The sequence below is a fragment of the Amyelois transitella genome, chromosome 21, assembly GCF_032362555.1.
Source record: "Amyelois transitella isolate CPQ chromosome 21, ilAmyTran1.1, whole genome shotgun sequence".
NCBI lineage: Eukaryota > Metazoa > Arthropoda > Insecta > Lepidoptera > Pyralidae > Amyelois > Amyelois transitella.
The window spans coordinates 2890406-2908696 of record NC_083524.1 but is presented as its reverse complement, the minus strand read 5'-3'; the positions used below and the strand labels follow the sequence as shown (position 1 = coordinate 2908696).

Genomic DNA, 18291 nt, shown 5'->3' with positions numbered 1-18291 from the left:
TCTACAGTAGAATCAGACAGAAAAAAGTTTTCTATTTACTAAAGCATTTATGACGCCACACCCTTCGCACTTGCGTATACGCAGGTTTTAGCTGTAACATTAAAGTTAGCATCTCCCATAAAAGGCTGTGGGCTCTATAAAACGTCCTAACTGCCCAGCACTAAGGCTTTAGTATGTTTGATATAATTTTTTGGTACCGACAGGTGTGAAGTCGGACTAACGCTCGACGCATGCGCCAGTCTCGAATGCAACGGCGCGGGAGTCGATCGCGTTCTCCGTTCAAATAAACGCGCGAATACCTATTCGAATTTCGATGAAAATTTTATCGTACTGTTAGTGTTGTGCGCGAGTGTTTTGTGGAAATAACTATTTGAATAATTTGATTTTAGTGTTGTGTGTCTATGTGGATTTTCTTTTTTTTAATCAGCGACTTCCGTTTTGGATGTAATTCTGGTAAGTTAGCTCATGTTGTTTTTTTTTTAAAATATTTGTTGGATGGTTAGGTTAGTTCCAAGTATAATAAGACGTCGATCCTTATTCAAATACGCAAAATTTCATATTGTTGTGTTAATTAATTTTAAAATCATTTCATTTTCTGTTGTTATGTAGAATTATAGATTGAATTCAAAGATTATTTGAATAAATTGCCAAACACAATTTTTATGCTAATATTAGGTGTCATGTTAGAAATTTAATTAGAATAGAGAAAATTACAGATCAAAGTAAAACATAATAGAATACCTACATATCGATTATAATATTTCTGAACAAAATTAAACCTAAACTGAGTAATTGCTTATCCCTAATGCCCTACATATAGTGCCCTATAAGAAATAATCTAAGTAGATACATAAGTACATAGATATAGTAACGTCCATCTCACTTGCGGGGTAGACAGAGTCTCTCAGTCAAAGACTGGAAGGCCACGTTCAGCTGTATGGCTTTACGATGGAATTGAGATTTAAATACTTACTGACAGAATGCTAGCCTATCACTTACAAGAGGAATACCAAGTTCATATGCCTACCCCTTAGTCGCCTTTAACGACATTCATGAAAAAAAATATATAGTGGTTCTATTCGAAATTGCCGGAAACCACACGGCACATATAGGTACCACAAGTAGTCTTATAGTAAATTAAGGAAAAAAAAAACTCAAACGCATAATGACGTGATGATATTAAAAGAAAAAGAATTAAAAACTTAGCTAGGTGCTTATATCACTCAGTAACTGTGATGTAATTAAATCATGTTTAACAGCGATCTTGCTCTATCATTAAAACTAAAGCCGCGTTTACATTGAAGGTCACATGCGGATACCGAGCTCATAAAAGCTGTTAACAAATTATCTAACTGAAGAAGGTTCATTTTATTATTATATTATTTATTCATTATCATTACAAAAAAAATACAACAATTACAATGGTACACATAATGCATTAGGTTAGGTGGTTAGGTGCGGTTTCCAGCAATTTCGAATAGAACCACTTTATATTTTTTTCATGTATGTCGTTAAAGGCGACTAAGGGACAGATATATAAATTAAGACATGTCTGCTGTAGTATTTGGACTTATATTTTTTTTTGTTATAATGAACTTAGACAAATATCAGTCCTAAAAAAAATTAAAGGCCATATAGTGACAGGTTGCCAGCCTGTCACTATTTGAATCTCAATTTTATCATTGTCATGAATCCCATATTTATAAGCCTATCCCTTAGTCGGCTTTTACGACATCCACGGAAAAGACATGAAGTGGCCCTACTATTTTTTTATTGGTGCCGGGTACCACACGACAAATACGTCGTCAATATATGTATAATATTTCCATATGAAAAATCTACATAATCAATTCATTAAATTCGTTCCAATAAAAATTATAAAATTGCTTCATACCTATATATAGGTATTTGGTATTAATTTATCACTACGTAAAATATTCATTCATGGTTTTAAAATGAACTAAACACAGGACCACCTTTCTTCATGCCGTTTAATTAACCATCTGTCGTAAAGGTGTGTTCACACTGATGCGTCATGTCCAATCAACAGTAAGTAATTAATTCAATACACACATATACTGAGCTGTCGTTGTTTACAAATATCCTTATACGATAGAACTAGTTCGACGTAGGTACAATTACTAAGTAGTATATGTACCGTTATAGTGAAGTAGTTGTTCATACATACATACATACATACATAAAATCACGCCTCTTTCCCGGAGGGGTAGGCAGAGACTACCTCTTTCCACTTGCCACGATCTCTGCATACTTCTTTCGCTTCGTCCACATTCATAACTCTCTTCATACAAGCTCGGCGGTTTCGGGTACTTTTGACCTGACCCTTTACCAGGACGTCCTTAATTTGATCAAGATACGTTCGTCTAGGTCTTCCCACTCCGACCTTTCCCTCCACACTCTCCTTGTATATCTGCTGTTCATACATACATATAATCAGGTTTATATCCCTTGCGGGGTAGACAGAGCCAACAGTCTTGCAAAGATTGATAGGCCACGTTCAGCTGTTTGGTTTAATGGTAGAATTGAGATTCAAATAGTGACAGGTTGCTAGCCCATCGCCTAAAATAAGAATGCCATGTTTATAAGCTTAGTCGCCTTTTACGACAGCCATGGGACCGATTGCTCACATCCTTTTTTTGAGATGTTACCCGCGACTTCGCCATGAGAAATCACGAAAATATCGCCTATCTGAGAGAACTGCATTAAATCGGAGTAATAGTTTTCAGACTACAAAAGTGACATACAGACCGACAGATATAATTTTGATCAACATATTAAAATCCAACATATTATAGTTGTTTTTTTGTCAAAAAAGGTCGGTCGGTTACAATTTTATTACATGTATGGATACGGTGTCGATATCCTGATTAATTAAAAAGAATTGTAACTTGCTTCTCGAAATATTACCTAATTAAATTCTAACGAAAATAAAGACCGATGAATGAAATTTGACATTACATAGAATTGGGCTATTCAATTATAAAATACTGCATATTTAATTAATTTTCGTAATTACAAGTCCCCACGTTTATCTTCTTCTTCCTCCTGGCTTTAGTCCCGGCATCCTCAGCACTTTGGAGAGGAGTCTGAGGTATGTCTTTGACCATAGATCGTGGATCGGGGGAGTCAGGTTTTTACACGAAAGGACTCCCATCTGACCTCCGCTTTACAGGTAAACCTGACCCGCATTAGATCCATTATGGTTACACATCCAGTCGCCTTAATGTGCAGGTTTCCTCACGATGTTTTCTCTCACCGTAAGAGCATCGGTTAGTATCCAATCTTATGTACATAACTTCGAAAATAGTCATTGGTACATGGCCGAGATGGGATTCGAACCTGTACTATTCGACTCCCGACCTAGAAGTATATCATGATACACTATTCGAATCCCGGTCAGGGCATGATGAAAAAAGAACTTTTTCTGATTGGCCTGAGTCTTGAATGTTTATACGTATATACATATTATCACGTCTATATCCCTTGCGGGGTTGACAGAGCCAACAGTCTTGAAAAGACTGAATGGCCACGTTCAGCTATATTTGGCTTAAAGATAGAATTGAGATTCAAATAGTGACAGGTTGCTAACCCATCGCTTAAAAAAGAATCCCAAGTTTGTTAGCCTATCCCTAAGTCGCCTTTTACGACATTGGATGTTTATCTATGTAAGTATTTATTATAAAATATAGTATCGTTGAGTTAGTATCACGTTACACAAGTCTCGAACTTACTTCGAGGCTAACTCAATCTGTGTAATGTGTCCCGTTCCCGTATATATTTATTTATTATTTACACGCGTACGAAGTCGCAGGCATCAGCTGGATAATTAAATAGATATTTAGCACATTGTCATGTTTGTACGGGTACCAATGCGGCACAATGCGAAATTAATTAAATGCATTGCTAATCTCTCGTTTGAAAAGTTACATAAAATTCAATGGCATTTGAATAGGATGGGTCTGAATAACGGTCGTTCGGTTTATACTGTCTGAATTACCATACTGACATACAGGAAATACTTGCTTCATCCTGTGTTTTATGTTTTAGTAGCTGTTCTCATCAACTTCTATAGTATGACGTGTGGTTTACGGCATTTTATAATGAAACTACTCCATCGATGTAAGAGATAGGCTAAAAACTTGGAATTCCTCTTGCAGGCTATAGGCTGGTGACCTATCATTAATTCAATCCCAATTCCACCATAAAGCCATAAATACAGCTGAACGTGGCGTTTCGATCATTTGACTCTATCTACCCGCGTCAGATATAGACGTGACTGTATGTATGTATATAGAATTAGCATCCGCCCGCGACTCAGCCCGTAAAAAGTACCTACGATATGCTTACTCTTATCATTACGATTATCCTAAATCTTGTCAATATGTATACAAAATTTCACGAAAATGTAATTCTATGAAACTAACTAATGATGTAACATACATACCTACATAAATAAAATCACGCAACTTTTCCGAAGGGGTAGTCAGTGGCGTTGCCCATCGATAGTTCGCTATCGATAGTATCAATACTATTGCTTCTGACGATTGCAACAAGCTTTTTTTTTTTTTTTTTTTTTAATTACACTGATTGAGTTAGCCTCGAAGTAAGTTCGAAACTTGTGTTACGAGATACTAACTCAACGATACTATATTTTATAATAAATACTTATATAGATAAACATCCAAGACCCAGGACAATCAGAAAAAGTTCTTTTCTCATCATGCCTTGACCGGGATTCGAACCCGCTGAGCCACAGAGGCCGTCAAGCTATAGATACTATGGATAGTGTCATTACTATCCATTGGTGAAAATTATAGATAATATTGTAGTCTACGATACTATTGTACCAAACTGAGTTCTCGATAGGCGTTTGGTTTTTGAGGTTAACTACAACTAGGTTCGGCAACGCTAGAAGGAAGAGGCTAAATCTTTATAATATTCTTTTCGCACAGATTTCATAAGGAAATCAAAGCAAGACTCATAAACTTTTGGTTATTCTTGCGATGAGCTAGCAACCTGTCATTGATTGAAACTCAATTCCATCATTGAAGCTTTTCAGCTAAACGTAGCCTTCGACTCTTTTCAAGTCTGTTGTCTCTGTCTACATCGTAATAGATACGGACGTAAAATGGTCGGACTTTATGTTATGTAGTGATAAGACGTAGAGTCTTAGAGGTGGTCGCATAAACTATTTAGATGGATTTACCCTTATAAAGGTATACGTACATGTGTTCCACCCGGCGACGGAACCTCTATCCAGGGTAATGTTATTGACCCCTATTACCTTGTACAGTCTGATGGAACTTCAGCTTTATTTATTTAAAGAAGGACACGTGTTTATTTGCTTAACAAACAGAAAACTAAAATAAAAAGTACCCGAAAGATTTTTGAGCTAAAACTAACTTCGATCAAGAATATAAAGATGGCTAAATGCTAATAAACTGTGGCAAAAATTATTTAAGTACATAAGTATATTCACGTCAATATCCCTTGTGGGGAAGACAGTGCCAACAGTTTCGAAATGATGGAATTGAGTTTCAAATAGTGACAGGTTGCCAGCCCATCGCCCACAAGAGGAATACCGCAAGTTTATAAGCCTTAGTCGCCAATGGAAAGAGATGAGGTGGTAGTAATCTTTTTTGTATTTATGCCGGGAACCACACGGCACTGAATCCATCATAAAATAAAGCATTAAAAGCAGACTGTCTATTTCGGCTTTAATACTAAATAGAAAAATCTCTTCAAGAAATCAAAATTCGAATAAAAAAAACGTTCTTTATTATTACTACGAAGCGTTATTTACATTTTTGTGCCTACAATATTCTAGTTTGTATAAAAAGCGGTATAACCTGGTACGTATATAGAATGTTCCGTTTTAAGAATACTAGTGTCCTAACATACAAACAGACCAGTCATGTATGTATGTCTTGATAGACTAGATGTACGGGGCACTAAGAATAAAGAACAGCTCTTGAGAAGAGCGCGCATTGGCGATTTTTAAAATTTTTACTAAATCAATTAATCAGTGCCGTGTGGTTCCCGGCACCAATACCAAAAAGAATAGGACCACTCCATCTCTTTCCCATGGATGTCGTAAAAGGCGACTAAGGGATAGGCTTACAAACTTGGGATTCTTTTTTAGGCGATGGGCTAGCAACCTGTCACTATTTGACATAGACGTGAACATATATACATATATGCAATTGATCATACATATACATATGATCACGTCTATAATCCTTGCGGGGTAGACAGAGCCAACAGTCTCACTGTTCACACAGATTAAAATATTTTTGGTTAAAAGAAATCAGCGCTACGGATCGTATTTCCTGAAATAGAGATAGTAAGTTTGTTTTCGAGTTTAAAAGTTCTTTACAAGTAAAAATACATCGTAAATTCACATATTTAGACGTACACTTTTCAGTAAATATACTAATGTTCAAACGAAATTTTTGTCAAAACAACTCATGAAATCATAAAATAATTTTAAAAACATCTAATATTTGTAACGTTTTTTTATGATAAATATTCGCTGTTCTTTTTTTCAATTTAGAAATGTATAATTATCATATTTTTAACGTTTTGTTTGATAAATATTCTTTTTAATTTATAAGATATACCTAATAATCATATATTTTTAATTGTTAACATACATTTTAAAGAAGTCTATAGCGCGCTCTATACTCCAAGTAAACGATAAACATTTTCTAGTGAGCTTAATTATCTTTTTTTAGAAACTTGAACGCTAAGGTTCGTTAAAGTCTCTCAACAGACTGAATTCTGCGACACAGTTAATTTCATTGTCTTGTGTGTGATTCCCGACACATTTAAAACAGGCTCATTTTGTCTCTTCCTGTAGATGTTCTAAAAGGCGACTAAGGGAATAAGCATTTTATTATACCACGTCATTGTTATCAGGTATCGTTTAGTAAAATTTTAGTCACTTTTTTTATTACCTGACTAACTTACTGACGGACTAACTGACGGATCGTGGTAGGCCGAGACCAGGGTTCTCTTCATGGACTGGGTGTGTGTTTGTAATGCAAAATGTAGGTACTTACTAGACCGATTTTAATGAAATTTAGTACACGGGTAGAATATAACATGGAATAACATATAGGTTACTTTTTATCCCATACTAACACTTAATATTGACGATCAAAAAATATATAAACAAATTAAATTTAAAAGCGTGGATCACATTTGGTAAAAAAGAAAAATTAAACAAATCTGTAATAATTTATGAATACCTGCACAAAACCCTTTATTTGATTGATTGACTTATATATCTAGATCGTTTTTTTGAATGACTAAGTCTGTGTTTAATTTGAATATGACCGAGATTTATTTTTGTAAGGTCACCATGAAAAATAAACTTATATAAAACAGTGGTCGTTTTTATTCGTTCATTTATATATTCACGTCTTTATCCCTTGCGGGGAGACAGAGCCAGTAGTCTTGAAAGATTGGTTGGCTACGTTCAGCTTTTAGACTTAGAATAGAATTAAGATTCAAATAGTGACTGGTTGCTAGCCCAACTTTTATGACATCAATGGGAAAGATGTGGAGTGGTTCTCTATACTTTTTTATATTGGTGCTGGGAACCACACGGCACGTCGTTTTTATCCTTTTAAAAATAAATTTAATGTTGTTATAAATATTTATTTCTTTATTTGTTTATTTTTATGTACATCAAGAAGAATAAATTCAAGTAGAACTTGGACTGAGGAGAAACTTTTAACTAAGGCACTACTTATTTCTAAAATAATGAAATAAATTTAATTAATTTAAAAATTATTATTTAAGTATTTTTTGAAATTGAGGTTTTCATGGGTTTTTGTTTATTTTTATGTTCTGATATTAAAAGTCACTACTGACTTTTAAATGTAATTTCTCACATATAAGGCTCGTTGATGTCTTATCTCCGTACAAAGCCATATAAAACGTACTTGTGCTATTTTCAAGGGAAAAATCCCTTCTGTGCCGAGTGAAATAATGGCAAAATGATCATTATTACACAGAACCTTAATATGCTGCTTATTTAAAATCTATACTAATATTATAAAGCTGAAGAGTTTGTTTGTTTGTTTGAACGCGCTAATCTCAAGAACTACTGGTTCGAATTGAAAAATTCTTTTTGCGTTAAATAGACCATTTATCGAGGAAGGCTTAAGGCTATATAAAATCACGCTGCAACTATAAGGAGCTAAAAAATAATGGATGCTCTTCAGCTTTATAATATTAGTATAGATTTTTTAATAGGCGATTCCAATTTCGTCAGTTTTTATAAATGGCGTTGAATTCGACGCGGGTGGAGTAGCAACTAAAATGTAGTATCCAACATAGTAAGTTCACACTTCAACGCCAAGTAACAGTCAACGTTAAATCATAGGACTCGCATTACTATGCGGATCACGGCCTGTACCGGCGTCCCCCCCACTCCCCCCACATGCCTGCACTAAATATAGTTACTCAAATACTCATGTCATAGTAGAAATTACCAAATTACATTGTTGCGTTGTAACTACTGTATGTCACCTTGTTGGTTATACACATTATTAGGGATGAGTAAAATGTTATTATATTAAGAATCATGATTAGAACCGATTTTTCTAATCAAATAAATATGTATATACTGGGCACAAATAAATATATAAATATATACGGGACAAATAACACAGATTGAGTTAGCGTCGAAGTGAGTTCGAGACTTGTGTTACGAGATACTAACTCAACGATACTAGATTTTATAATAAATACTTATATCGTAAACATCATCATGCCCTGGCCGGGATTCGAACCCGGGACCTCCGGTGTCACAGACAAGCGCACTACCGCTGCGCCACAGAGCCAACAAATGGGGAGAAATATTATCTCACCCATAAACTATATGATATAATGGGTATTATATTATATATATTAGGTTTGTAAGAGAATGGCTGATAAACTTGTGATTCTTCTTTTAGGCGATGGGCTAGCATTAACTATTTGAATCTTCACTATCAAATAGTGACAGGTTGCTAACCCATCGCCTAAAAGAAGCATCCCAAGTTTATAAGCCTACCCCTTAGTCGCCTTTTACGACAACCACGGGAGAGAGATGGAGTGGTCCTATTGTTTTTTCTATCGGTGCCAGGAACCACACGGCTTTTTAACCAAATTTAAACTGTAACTTTAATGTAAAAGGTTAATAAGAACCTAAATTGAGGTCGACATACCGACGCGTGGGCTGAATGACTCACAAACCCAACACATTGTTTCAAAACAGAGAAAGTAACTTTCCATCTTTGTCTAATTCATATAAATTACATTGTTCAATCCATTGATGACAAAATATGGGATGCTCAAGCGGGATTTCGAAAGGGAATGGGATGTACTGATCAGGTCTTTTCTTTGCGGTGCATAGCCGAAAAATTTTTGGCCAAGAGTCAAAAAGTCTATTGCACTTTCGTGGATTTGGAAAAGGCCTATGACAGAGTTGAGAGGAATGAATTGTGGTCAGCACTTTCTATGCATGGGGTGAGCAGTCTCTTGATACGAGCACTGAAATCCTTATATGAGGATTCGAGTGCTTGTGTCAGGATAAACGGAGCGCACACTGAGTGGTTTAAGATTGAGAAAGGTGTTAGGCAGGGATGTGTTGCGTCACCGTGGCTGTTTAACCTATTTATGGATAGTTGTTTGACAGATTTGAAAGAGTCTGAAAGTGGATTAAGGATGAATGAATTACTCGTCAAATGTCTGCTCTATGCCGACGATCAGGTTATACTGGCGTCATCAGCGGAGGAGTTACAGGAGATGGTAAACTGTATGCATGAAGCTTTAAAAGAGAAAGGAATGAAAGTGAACGTAAGTAAAACTAAAACACTGGTTTTTGAAATGGAGAAAGAAATGACAGCATGTAATATTTTGATTGGAGGAGAAAAAGTTGAGCAAGTGAAAGAGTTTGTATATCTAGGATCAAAGTTTACATCAGATGGCAAGTGTGATAGTGATATTGAAAGGAGAGTGAACGCGGGGAACATGGTGAATGGAGCTTTGCATGCCTTTATGAGCAGTCAGAAACTATCCAAAAAGGCTCGACTGGCTGTGCACAGGGGCGTGTTGGTCCCGACATTAATGTATGGGAGTGAAAGTTGGGTATGGCAAAAGAAGCACGAAAGCAGAATAAATGCAGTGGAAATGAGAGCGTTAAGGAGTATGTTGGGTGTGAAATTGAGTGACCGGATAAGGAACAGCGTGATAAGGGAGTGTTGTGATGTGAAAGAAGATGTAGTTACAGGAATAGAAAAGGGTATGTTGAGATGGTTCGGTCATGTGGAGAGGATGAATGAAAACAGGTTGACTAAGCAGATATACAAGGAGAGTGTGGAGGGAAAGGTCGGGGTGGGAAGACCTAGACGAACATATCTTGATCAAATTAAGGATGTCCTGGTGAAGGGTCAGGTCAAAAGTGCCCGAAACCGCCGAGCTTGCATGAGGAGAGTTATGAATGTGGATGAAGCAAAGGAAGTATGCAGGGATCGTGGCAAGTGGAACGAGGTAGTCTCTGCCTACCCCTCCGGGAAAGAGGCGTGAGTTTATGTATGTATGTATGTATGTTCAATCCCAATTTTATAGCGTGTTGTGGTTAATTTAATTAGTGTTCTCGCTGAATAATGTGAAATACATATTGCTACATCCATTTCGCGTAATTAGCGTTTGATCCTGGATTTGATCGGGTTTGTAAAATGTTGCTACCTTTTAATAAATAATACATACATAAAATCAGGGTAGGCAGAGACTACATCTTTGCCACGATTTCTGCATACTTCCTTCGCTTCATCCATATTCATAACTCTCTTCATGCAAGCTAGGCGGTTTCGGGTACTCCTGACCTGACCCTTTGCCAGGACGTCCTTAATTTGATCAAGATACGTTCATCTAGGCCTTCCCACTCCGACCTTTCCCTCCACACTCTCCTTGTTTATCTGTTTAGTCAACCTAAACCCAACCTAACCTGCTTGCATCCCAAGTATATAAGACTATCCCTTAGTCGCCTTTTACGACATCCATGGGAAAATGATAAGTGGTCACCGAGCGACTGAAAACCAGTAAGCTACTGCTCCGTCTGCGCGGCAGAATGATAGAATCGAGATCCAAATAGTGACAGGTTGCTAGCCCATTGCCTAAAAAAGAATCCCAAGTTTGTAAGCCTATCCCTTAGTCGCCTTTTACATCCATGGGAAAGAGATGAAGTGGTCCTTTTTATATTGGTGCCAGCGACCACACGGCACAGAATCTGCAATTTTTCCCCATAAGGACAATGTAAAACGAAAACATATCTGATACTTTCTTAATTCGTTTAAAAACTTTGACTCTTTATATGCGTTAATTTCACGGTGTTTCACAGAATACAAAACATAAGTTCAATTTCGCCTGCATCTTAACAAGCCGGCGCCTTTCATCAAATTGGTACGCGCAAACAATAAAATATGCTTGAGAAATTGTCCAAAATCGCAGCCCAGACGTTCTTGCGCCCCGCCCGCGGCTGGCGCAAAGAACTATTGAAATGTAGAAGGACTGTCAGTGTTAGTTCTTTGATTAAAGAAGTGTATAAGGTACAAACTACACTGCACCATTTTCAACGGAGCACATTGCATATAGTGTACATAATATATATTTATATATATTTACCCAATACTCTGCTTACAGACGTCTGACACATTGTGAAAAACAAAGTTGTGACTGATAAAATATGAAGTAAGAAACCAGTCAAGATTTTTATAAGACCGAGACAAGATCGAATACTTAATTCATTTTTATCAGCTATAAAAATTTCTACTAGTACTTAGATACCATAAACAGACAAGCTTGGTACTTGAATGTAGCTTAAGTGAGACATTAGATTTGAAAGAGTAAAATTGATCTGAATTGCTTTTGGCTATGTTTTTTAAAAATACATGTTTATGCATGTGCCGTGTGGTTGTGCACACTTAAGAATAGTATCACTCCATATCTTTCCCATTAATGTCGTGAAAGTCGACTAAGGGATAGGCTTATAAATTTAGTACTTCTTTTAAGCGATGGGCTAGCAATTTGGCTGTTTGAATCTAAACTCTATTATTAAGCCATACATCTGAAATGGCGTGTCGGCCTTATCAAGACTGTTGGCTCTATCTACCCCGCAAGGGAGATATACGTGCCTATAAGTATATATGTATAGTAAAAATACCGCATTATCTTTTAGCCAATAACCAAATAGGAATGACAAATATACACCTTCATGTAATCACGACCCTTTCCAGGAGGGGTAGGCAGATCACCGAATAATTCTAAGTATACTCTTCTCTTTAGCCTATTGTACACCTAAGTTTACAAATAAGGTATTAAATGTAATATCTAATACCTTGTTTGTGAACTTACTCGTAAATTCATTACATCCAGTTTGTTGAAATGCAGGTGAAGTATAAGATAAGGCTCTGTACAGGTGGCAATTATAATGAAACCATAGTGTACCGTGCTAACCATAGCTCAGCAGCCTTCACCCACTATCATTCACTATTCCCACCATTACAAACAAAATAAAGCTGCGTTTACACTATGCAATTATACATGGAATAGCTTGTTTTAAGTGTTTTTTTTTTATATTATTTAGTAATAAAAGAAAGAAAAAAAAGTTGGTTCTACGATATTCGTTTATTTTCAATAATAAAATCTTATACAATTAATCCGAAAAGTACTAATAATAAATATACCTAATTAAATAATATAAACTACCTAATATTAATTATTTTATAATAATAAAAAAACTATTCTAAATTCTAGAGAATTCTGGTTCTACGAGTATAAATGGAGATTTTGAAATTTACCTTCCATTTTTAAGGTGCAAAACTATCAAATAATGATAACAAAATAATTGAAAAAGGAATGACAAAAATTGGTATACCTAGATATATTTAGTTAGAAGTATTTTAGTGTGGACCTAGCGTAACAATTAGTACAGTGGTTTACTTGTTACCTTTTAAGGTACTCGCTAATTTCGAATCCAAATGATGAAAGCTACAAACGGAGCCCAAATGACATATAGACTATTAAACTATCACACGAGGCCAATTTGATCTCATTTTATTGGTAACGAGATCATAAAATACAAACTGACAGATGTTTGTGGTTAGATAAATATTAATAGCTGTCGTTAAATTGTACTTACTATGTGCAATATTGCAAATTGTAATTGTAAGGTGTATTACGAATTGCAAAGAGCTGTGAACATCTTGTTGTTTTTCGATGTATTTTTTATGGTTAGTCATAAAAACTTAAAAAGTAATTGAAAACAAAGTTATACATAAGTAATTGACCACTTAAAAATGTCACTGATCTTCTTTTTAATATAAAAACATAAATAGCACAGCCCAGTGAAGCCGCGGGCATACTCCATACACAAACATACATATAATTACGTGTACGTTAAAAACTAGAGTATGCCCTACTGTTGAACGTGGCCTTTAAGTCTTGTCGAGACTATTGATTCTGTCTACCCCGCAAGGGATATAGCCGTGATTATATGTTATGTCACGTAGCGATCGTCTAAAACATAGTAAAGTAACAAAATGTTTCATCGAAAGAATTGTTAAATTATTTTGAACGGACCTTCTGCAGTTCACTACTCTATGGGCGGGGTCAGTAGAGCGTGTGGGGTGTACCGGCCGTATGTTATCGGTTCCGTGTGGCCTATCAATTCTGGGAGATCTCGATCGATGACCACACTGCAGTATTTAAATGGGTTCATTATACCCCGGGTAAACGGATCGGGTCTATATGGGAATTGGTATTGTGCTTGCAGTTTTAATTTTGATTTATGTTGCGAGTAATTTTTGTTTTATTTTTTTTTTCATTTATAACCTAAAAATCTAACGGGTAACGGCCATGTTTTATAGAAAATGTAATGAATTATTTGCTAAAAAAGTTCCTTTGTAACGATAACATGCAAAAAGACATTACTATATTACAAGCCTTCACCCCCAACTTCACTTGCAAGAATTTAGCGCTACCTACAAAAAAAGGTAGTCTCTGCCTACCCCTCCGGGAAAGAGGCGTGATTTTATGTATGTATGTATGTACAAAAAAAGAACAGTTTTTTCGCAAATCACACAGGTATTTCAGTTTTTACCAGGATAAAAAGTACTCTATGTCCTTCTCCAGACAATACAATACAATATACGCAAATTTTAGTAAGAATGGTGCAGAAGATAACGCTTAAAGTGACACCAAACCAACAAACAAAAAACTACTTACATTTATTACGATTATAGTAAAACATAGCTTCTTTAATTCAAAGCGTCTTGTCAGGTGGGTATTGTCGGGGTCAGTGACTAGTATGCTCGTGACGCACGATGCGCACGCGCAGGTCATAATTCTGTTGACCTATGAGTCATAGTAATAGCTGGCTTCTGCGTATACGCAGCCTTGTGACGGTTCTTGTTTTTGTTGATGTGTGTGTTTTATAACTACATGTAGCTCACGACTTTGAATTTAAACTTATTTATTTACATAAATTGGTAAGTACTAATGGTAATAATACTTAACGAGATTATGCGGTGAACTGTACTTAAGATTTTTCAATTTTAAAAACCGTTGAAGGCGCGTCTCTTGGTGTTTTTTTAAATCCTTCACAGAATTTGTTGATTTCAATTTAAAAATATACATACATAAAATCACGCCTCTTTCCCGGAGGGGTAGGCAGAGACTACCTCTTTCCACTTGCCACGATCTCTGCATACTTCCTTCGCTTCATCCACATTCATAACTCTCTTCATGCAAGCTCGGCGGTTTCAGGTACTTTTGACCTGACACTTTACCAGGACGTCCTTAATTTAAAAACATATTTGGATTTTTTCTCATTAAATGACGAAACATATTGCAGATACATTTTTTAAAACGAAGTTATGACTTTGTCACATTTTTTTTTACTGATCGTGTCCTATTAGTTTTTTCAATGCTGTTGTCTCTGTTTAACCCGCAAGGAATAAAGACGTGATTCTATGTATGTATGTATGTATAAGTAAGTAATATTTAGACGGCCTCTGTGGCGCAGCGGTAGTACGCTTGTCTGTGTCACCGGAGGTCCCGGGTTCGAATCCCGGTCAGGGCATGATGAGAAAAGAACTTACTCTGATTGGCCTGGGTCTTGGATGTTTATCTATATAAGTATTTATTATAAAATATAGTATCGTTGAGTTAGTATCTCGTAACACAAGTCTCGAACTTACTTCGAGGCTAACTCAATCTGTGTAATTTGTCAAAAAAAACAAAAAAAAAAAAAAAAAAAAAAAAAAATGTATAAAATAAACTACTTATATTATATCATTTTAAAATTAACATTATATTTATTCATAGGCGCATAAAATTTGCATTTATATTAATAAGTGTCACATTTGTAGCTATTTGTGTCTTAAGCTGACTTATTGCAAGTCAAATTTTCATAAATTTGTACAATACCTAGCTGTTATTCTACTGTTTTATCACCTTGTCTTATTATTATTATTGTATTAATATTAAATGGTTAGGTGTAATGCAATGCAATGCAATTAGCATGCGACTTAATTGCCCAAAACAGCAAATCTATATCAAGATTCAGAAAGTAACTAACCGTTTTAAAAATTAAAATTTCTCAACCGATTTAAATGTAACTTAAGAATATAAGAAGCGCAAAATTTATTATACTTATTACATAACGTTTTTACAAAAAAAGTAGGTAATTAAAACTTAAGTAAAAAAAAAAAAAGTCGTTACTATAGTTACCGCGCTCGAATGAACTTACACGTTCTTGTACTCGAAATACAGTTAAATACATTACCCCACTTTGTAACATCGGTTAAACTACGTCGACTCCATAGTAACGTCAAAAACAAACACTAAAAACAGTATTGACCTGTGATTCTAAGCATCAATTTCATTTAAAACTCGACCTTATAATGTTCCTTAAAAGGTACAATTTACTTCATATAGTGATTTACTGTAAAGTTAAATCTGAGCAGTGAATTATGAATTGTATGTACAAAAAGTTAAGGTTGGAAATTGGTCGTTTTGCGATTATATCGATAAAGCTAGTGCGGGTAAGAACATGCTCGCGACAAATCGCATATGTGCGTAAATATGCGATGGCCCAATGTTATCTTTAATAGTGTTACTTATGCTATGATCATCATTCTCTTGTAGCGGGAGCGATGATTCGGCTCGACCGCCACCAAAGGGAAGATCTTCCGCCAGGCTAGGTGTTATACCTGGGGAACCTGGGCTCCGACGATGTTGTGACGGAGGTTGTATATATGCTCTAATCCGTGAAATCTTTGTAATCGCGATTTAGATTCTCCGCTGCTATTGGTTGAGCGCGATAATTTCTTCACAATGCTTGACAGTTGTTGTGTGATTGGCTTCATATTCATCATTTCAGCCGTAGGACGTCCACTGCTGAACATAGGCCTCCCCCAATGACTTCCACCTCGCTCTGTTGGACTCGACCTGTATCCAAAGTTTCCCGCGGAATTAAGCTTTAGCGCTACCTACACGCGCGAATTTAGCGACACCTACAAAAGAGTGCAGGTTTTTCGCAAATTCCACGGCAACTGTAGTTTTTACCAGGATAAAATGTACCCATGACCTTCTGGAATGAACACAAAAATTATAATAAAAATTATAGTGAAGTAAAATAAGTATGTACGCTGTGATTTCGAAATTCCTCCCCGTTTTTCTCTTCCGCAATATATACCTATAACTTGGGGATTTTCAATGAAAGAGTGAATAGGCACTATTGAGCTTGCGTGTGATTGTGGTCACGCGCACTTAAATGTTATCTAAAAAAAAAATTTTAAAATAAGTAGTGATCATCGCCCATGGAAAGATATAGTATCTGCCTATTGCTCTGGTAGACAGGCATGATGTATTTATGTTACTTAGAGTTAGTTAATAATAGGAAACAGGTAGGTTATAAAAACCTCAAATTGTAACTACCTATTTCTTATTTGAATAGCAAGTACTGAACCGTCCCAGATTCGAACCTACTACTGTTAACAACTAAAATACATGTTTGTGCAACAATTCTAGCGAGTCGAGTGTCACGAGAGTAGGGTTGCCGGATATAAAAATTAAATATCAAGTTTCAACGCTGAACCTTGAAAAGGGACGTACTATAAATGTACAGTTAAAATTAAAAATAATTAATTTATTATTAAAAAAATTATGGCAATAAAATTTGTGAAGAATTTTTTTTAATTCAATTATTAGGCTTGCTACTTAGAGGTGAGCGTGTAATTCGAACTAACACTAAAATATTTTTCATGGGATAACTTCATTTGAACATGATAAATTTATAAATAATACAGGTATTAAACGCGCATGTAATGAACCTTTATTTTAACTCGGCCGTTTGGAATCATGTTGAAGAGTAGGTGACCACTGATCAAGAAACGGCCGAGATAAAATAAAGGTTCGTTATGTGAGCATTTAATACCTGTATTATTTGTACTTAACGTGCGCATTTTAAATAGTGCATTATACTTTTAAGAAACGCGAAAGTTGAAAGTCATTTATGATAAATTTAACAAAAACTTTTGGGAAAATTCCGTAAGCATGGCAACCCTACTGCAGAGTAAACTAGAAATCACAAACATAATGTTATTATCACCTACTAGTACTAATATTGTTTAAATACGTAATGTAGACGCTTTATACGCTAACAGAGGCTGTGATTTCGTAAATAAATTCAATATTTTAAACAAATGTTTGTAACATAATTAATGTACTGTTTAATAAAAAGCGCTCTTATTATAAAAACTATTATGATCAAAAAAAAAATTGCGCTTAATTCTACTTAATATAAGATATAAATTGCGTAGTCATATCGTAAAAAAAAAATATACCGCCAGTAGGTACATGTTTCTTATTATTTTTTTCAAACTGATTAAGTTCATCTTTCTTTAACTCAAATCTTTTAAGTCCTTTCAAACAGATTTTTTTTTGTAAATAATTAGGTATTTTAGTAATTAGGTACAGATGAAATAACAGTACCTACTCATCTTCCGTTGGGACGTTAAAATGACCAGGTTATAAATATTACTCACAAATTCATTGATATTCATGAGACGTTCGTTTACATTAATGACGCGTAAGAATTTAGACTTGAGCATTTTAACGAATGCCCGATACTTGCAAAACACACGATAATCGCATGTAGTAATGACAATCACAATTTGCTTACATTGTAACTTAACAGGTCTTCTGCACATAGCA

The 18291-nt window shown here is 35.4% G+C and overlaps 1 protein-coding gene across 1 annotated transcript in view; it reads left to right on the top strand.

Annotated features, from left to right (window-relative positions):
- The first annotated feature begins 266 nt into the window (after positions 1–266).
- Positions 267–18291, top strand: part of LOC106136628 (ras association domain-containing protein 10) — an 86922-nt gene continuing 68897 nt past the window's right edge. The window contains exon 1 of the mRNA XM_060950261.1: positions 267–453. The gene's annotated coding sequence lies outside the window, so the exon portion shown is untranslated. The remainder of the gene's footprint in view (positions 454–18291) is intronic.